We start from the raw sequence: 6,548 nt of genomic DNA, 5'->3' as shown, positions 1-6,548 counted from the left end.
TGTCCAGATTAAGTAACCATAATCCTAATCCTACTACAAACACTTTCTACTCCCTTGGCTTTTGTAAAAAAAAACAATGAGATGCTGGAAACAGGGATAAAACATTCACGATGACTGGAATTCGCTTTGCTATCAACAAGTCTGGCACAGTAAACTGGGAAGAAAGCAGAAACACACGCAAGGAAAAGTGAGTAAGAGAGAAAAACTGGAAGAGCAGTGGATTCAAGGCCCTGATGTGCTGAAGAACCAGCTCCCCAGGGGCAGGAAAACCCTGATGTGTGGCATTCACCAATTTCCATGGTGAAAACACCCCCACCAGGGCCAATTTCAAGCCACCAAGATGACGTCACTGAGTGCAGAGCTGGGAAGGGTCAGCCACAACCGGCTGCACATCCTGCTGGCCAGTGCTTGGTCACGTGTCCAACCCAAAACGATCCCTGGTCAGCCACAACCAGGGAAGCACTCTGGGTGATTTTGGGGAAAGGTGTCACCACTGATAAAGAGTCACGAGCAGAATGGCACTGTCCGTCTGGGTACAACCGTTGGTTGCATCTTGTGACTCAGGGCTGGTAGTCTGAGGATGGCGAGCAGAGAGATGGAAGAGCTGTGGCCAGTGGTCAGAGGGAGCTGTGAATTAACCAGCTCAGAAGCTGCTCTGCACCAGGGAGACCGAGGGCGTTCATTTCCCATATGGTTTAAGCCTGTTGGAGCTGAGATTTTCTGTTACTTGGAGCTATAAGGCCCCTTAAAGAGGCAGAGGTGTCTATTTTTTTAAATGATGCAATTCAGAAGTGTTAGCTACAGATCGCTGACTCACTTATCACTTGGAGTGGCTTTGCTTTTTGTCTGCTCAGCTCTCTTCCCCCGATCCTTCCAGAAAGAGAAGCTGAGACCCCAGAGGTGGCACATCCCTGGTGGGCCAACCATTGCTCCCGTCCTTTGGGCCCAGTGTCGTTCCTGCGACGGACACTTGATCTGAGAGAGGTCACTGAGAGTCTGCGGGGTCCTTGCTGGGGTTTTTGTAACGGTGGATAATCATAGACCGGGTTCTGTTTTGACCCTGGAGCTGCCAGTGGCATGGGTATACGGGGTTTTCTCTTATTGGCGGTCTCAGTCCTGACTGATAGCTTGGAAGTACGCTGATTCTGGTGGGGTTTTTTCCTGTTTTACTGAACTATTTTTCAATTGTGCTAAATAATATCATGCCTTAATTGCTCTTGCTTTGTAATGCTTTCCCCTATATTGAAGAGCAAGTCCCTTTTCTGCTTTTCACAACTTTCTTGACTTTCCCCACATTAGTTCTCAGAGGTGCCCTTTGGAATGGACATACCAGGCTCCCCTCCAAAGCCTTGCAGATTCGCAGTTTGCAGTTAATTTAGTCTCCAGTAACTGCCCACGGAGAGTGGCTCCTCAGTCCAGCTGGTGGGGGCCACCCCTGGCAGCCAGACACTGGGGGCTCGTGCGGAGGGCTTCTCTTCTTTTCTTTTCCCTGTGAGTGGGTCATACTTTGTTTCTTTGGATGTTTTACACTTTTTTGCTGAAAACTGGACATGTTAAACATTATAATGTGACAACTCTGGAAATCAGACTCTCCCTCCTGCCCCACGGTGTTTGTTGTTTGTTGCGGGTTCTCATGGTTTGCTTTCTAATTGACTTTTCTATTTTTGTAAGTCTATATTCTGGCATGTGTGGCCACTGAATTCTTTGTTCCATTAGCTCAGAGGTCAGGTGTGTTTTGCTGGAATTTCCTTAAACACCTGGAGCCGAAAAAAGAATAAAGAAAAAGAAAAAACCTGTTCCCCGTCTCTGCAGACGGGCTCTGTGCGGGGTGCTCCTTCGACACCCGGCGAGCTGGTGGCTGGGCTGCCTTTGCCTTCACTTCAGCTTCCAGGAGGCCAGTCCAAGGGGGCAGCGTAGGGACTTCTCAGGGCTTCTCTGAGCCTCTGTCCCACCCTGGGCACACGTGACTCGCTGGTACACATGGACGCTGTGAAAATCCTTTACTCCCACACACATCTTTTTCACCCTCTTCCTTCCCAGGCTTCTTGGTATGTCTGCTCACCCTGACTGCCATTCCTTGCCCCAGGTTGCTGCGGCCAATACTTGTGCCTTTAAAGGCTTTTGGCACAAGCCATCCGGGAAGCCACCCCAGGCCCATGACTTCTCTGAGTCAAGGAAGCACAGGGCAAGCCTTGCGACAGTCTGACAGATAGCGGCCCAATAGGGAAACCTACAGCCACAAGTTCTTGAGAACAAGGTCCGCCATCCTCCCCAGACCAGCCACCCGTGCCTGGAGCGCACACCGTCATCCATTCGGCCACTGATCTGAGCTGCGCAGATGACAGCAAGTGGGCGCTTTAAACAGGTCACAGCTCTGTGCTGTGCCCTCCTTTTCGCCAAGCCTCCCGCTGTGGTGGCAAATTTTGGTCTAGATTCTAGAGTTCTGTGAGAGTTGCCAGCTTGATCGTTTTTCACTCGGTGGGCACAGAGCCCTCCATTTCCCTACTCGGGCATTTTTGGTGGAGTCGCTTCCTATCAATCCTTGAGCACCTCCTCTTTCCTGGTACAAATAATTTATGTTCTATGCTTTTTTACTTTTCCTCGTCAGCCTTGGAATAGGCTGTTACTCTACAGAGCTCTGGTTCCATTTAGAGAGGAATAATATTTAGAAACCAAGATCTGGGGACACATTTTCCTAAATATAAAAATACTGCATATTTTATTAGGAATTTATTGTTTTAAACGGTGCTAGTATTTTTTATTAGGATTGCTACTGATTCTGCTAATACTCTTGGTATGACATCACAAAGATTCTGAGTGGGTTCGCCTTAACTCTTTCTTCCTAAGATTTACTCTTTCCCTTAGCCATCTGTACGCTCCTAGGTTTTGGAGGAATGCCTGTGTTGCATTTTACAAGAAATGGCTGCAGTTCATTTTTTCCGGCTAATTCTCTACCAGTGTTGGATTGGCTGCCAAGTAAAGGGGCTGAACCAAGATAGAAGGTTGATAGCTCAGGTACAATTCTAAACAGGTGGTCCAGAGAGGCAGGGCAGCGCTGTTCCATGGTGCTATCCAAAGTTTCCTTTATCTTGTTGCTTTTCCATCCCTGAAAGCAAGAGTCAGCAAAATATGGTTCACAGGCCAAATTCGGCCCACTGCCTCTTTGTATAGCCTACAAGCTAAGAATGGTTTTACACTGTGGTTTTTTTTTTTTTTTCTGAGGAAGATTTGCCCTGAGCTAACATCTGTTGCCATTCTTCCTCTTTTTGCTTGAGGAAGATTAGCCCTGAGCTAACATCCATGCCAACCTTCCTCTATTTTGTATGTGAGTTGCCACCACAGCATGGCTGTCAACATGTTTCCCCCACCCGGGAACCAAACCTGAGCTGCTGAAGTGGAACACCGTGAACTTAATCACTAGGCCACGGGACCGGCCCCAAGTGTTTTTGTTTTTTTTTTTTAATCAAAAGAATAATATTTCATGGCATGTGAAAATTACACGAAATTTAAATTTCAGCATCCTTGCATAAGTTTATTGGAACGTGGCCAGGCTCAGTTCCGCATGCGATGAGGTGCTTTCATGCTACGGTGGCTGAGCTGTTTGTCCCAGAGGCCGTATGGCCCACAGGCCTCAAGTATCCCCATCTGGCCCTTCTTAGGACAAGTCCGCTGACCCCTGCCTGTAAGTGTCGTCCTTGTTCTAGGGTGGAAGCTAGCTCACCAGCTCACGGCTCTGTCACAGCCCAAGGGAAGGGAGAAGGAGGCAGCAAAAAACACAAAGTCCTCTTTTAAGGATGTGATTCAGAAGGTGACACATTATTTCCCATCACACCCCATGGAGCAAAGCTTCGTCACCTGGCCACGCCGAGGTGAAAGCAAAGGTGGGACGTTCCCTCTCCAGCGACGTGCCCACCTGACGCTGGAGGGGAGGGGAATCTCCTACGGGAATAAAGGGTAACAGTGTGGGACAGGTGGCAGCCCAGGCTGTCACACCGAGTTCTGGGACTGGAGGCAGATACTCCTGGGGGGGGGTAACCCTTTCATCAGAGGAAGGACAGTGACCACCAGATGGAGCAGCTATGACCATTTCCTGAAAGGTGGTTTGGGTTGAAGCTGCCAAAAAAGGCACAGGCATCATTTAGGCATCTGAGCCATAAAACTGACCAGAACAAAACATTATTGAGGATTTTAATTTCTCTGGGCCTTTAATTTTTCTGTGTGTTAACGGTTCTGGAAGTCTGGGGTACAGTGTTAATCATACTACTCAGTTTAAACCATATTTATTATCAACATTGGTTTCTGCAGGGACCCTGTTCTTACTTACCTGATTTTTCTCTTCATAGCAAACCCCTAATCCATTCCCTTCCCCCAGAGGCATTCACATTAGTAAACTAACACCCTTAAGCACATATGATCATAATCTATGTAGGGGTGTGTGTGTGTGATTTTAATTAACTCAGATATTGCTTAGTTACATGAAATCTCATTCTATCCATTTTCTCTCATTCGTATCTAAAAGATTTTATCAAATGTGCTACATGCAGACATAGCATGTACTTCTAACTGCTGGACAGCAATTCATTGCTTGATCCACATTTTACTTACCTCTTCTAGTGACATTCACCTGGGAAATCTCAGAAGCTGTGATGCAATTCCATGTACACGTCCTGTGTATAGAATCTCTCTGGGATATATAAGCAGATGAGGGTACCACATACACACGATTCATTTCCAAAGGTATTTCCAGGTCAGTTTCCCAGAATGGCTCTATCATTTCACACTTCTACAGTATCCACATTACCATTCACGTCCTTATCAACATTTATTATACATCACTGTGACTTTTTTTTTTCCTGAGGAAGATTCACCCTGAGCTAACATCTGTTCCCAATCTTCCTCTCTTTTTGCTTGAGGAAGATTAGTCTTGAGCTAACATCTGTGCCAGTCTTCCTCTACTTTATATGTGGGTTGCCACCATGGCATGGCTGACAGCTGTGTAGGTCTACACCTGGGATCCAAATCTGTGAACTTGGGCCACTGAAGTGGAATGCACCGAACTTAACCACTGGGCCACGGGGCTGGCTCCAACATCGCTGTGACTTTTGCCATTCTGATGAGTGTAAAGGGGTATTTTGTTGTTCTAACTTGCATTTTCTCATTACTAATGATTTCAGATGCCAACTGTCACATCCTTTCTTTTAACGTACTGCCCTTTTCTTACTACTTTATAGATATCCTCATGTACTCAATAGTTCTTGGTCTTGCTTAAGGTTAAACAAATTTTTCTTTATAGACTGATGAGATTTTCTCTATCTTTCCGTTTGACATCACAGACGCTCCTTTCAATTTCATTCTTTCTAAGTTAAAACTTTTAATTTATATATTTTCTTCCCATCTAGTCTCTTTTTCTTTGGGAATCTCAGTATATGGCTATTAGCTTCTCTTTTCCATCTGAATTATTTATTTTTCACATTGCATTTCTTTATTCTTTCTGGAGTTCGGAGAGAATTATTTGCCATTAACACACAGTCCGCTAATTTGTTTTTTGGCTGTACCAATTCTGTTATTAATGTCACCTACTGAATTATTTGCTTCATGACAATTATTCATGCCCAGTCCCCCTCCCCCATTTTTTTGGGTACCTCTCTGTTCCTGCTTCCTATCACCCATATACTTTTCAGCAAGGATGTCTATTAAGAAAATTTTGACATCTGGGTTTCCACATCCCTTTAAGCTTGCCAGTTGTGTAGATGGTACGGTGTGCTCTTAGTAAACTCATCTGTCTGACTGCTTTTCCCAGAATTAATTTTCACAGGTATCCACAAATCTTGGCTGACATGCGCAGCAGGGAGAAGGTGTAATCCCTGGGGGGGGGGGGGGGGGGGTGGTGGTATGTACAAGTATGTGTTACAGAAGAGCAAGCCTGCCCCAGCTGGGACCAACCCCCTTCCTGACGCATCACTCTCCCTCTGGGCCCTTTACCTCATCACCAGAAGTACCTCCTCCAACCAGGAAAACACGCCACTTCCTGTAGTGACCTGGCTTTGGCGTGAGGAGAGGATGCTCCAGGCTGACACTACCTGTGTCTGTTGTGTCCACCCCTCATCTCAGCTGGACCAAGGGTCTGCTCGCATGGGACTCGAAGCGCCCCTGCAGGGCCCAGCTGATGCGCCTGCATTCCTGTCTCATGAAGGCACCGTGGTGGGCAATAACATGCTGGGGCCACTGTGGTGGAGAGTAAAGTACAGCGTAGAAAAGAGCTACAATCTGAATTTTCTTCAGCACCGGCCTGTCCACTGCCTCTGGGTGCTAAGACCTCCCCCACAAAAGCGCCACCTCTCCGTCTTCCCCGTGGGTTCCCCTTCACTTCAGCTCCCTGGAGCCGTGAGTGGCTCTTACTTCTATGGCATCTCCAGAGTTGGGCTATGGAAACAAGTCAGCAGCTCATGCCGGCTCACTGACTTGGCAGGAAGCAGAGACTTCAAACTCAAGGAAGGGAAAAGCAATTTACGATGTAGTTATCTCTGTGATGAGAGGAAAAAAGCAAC

Source organism: Equus quagga, chromosome 7 (assembly GCF_021613505.1).
Source record: "Equus quagga isolate Etosha38 chromosome 7, UCLA_HA_Equagga_1.0, whole genome shotgun sequence".
Classification (NCBI taxonomy): Eukaryota; Metazoa; Chordata; class Mammalia; order Perissodactyla; family Equidae; genus Equus; species Equus quagga.
Note: the sequence above shows the minus strand (reverse complement) of the source record.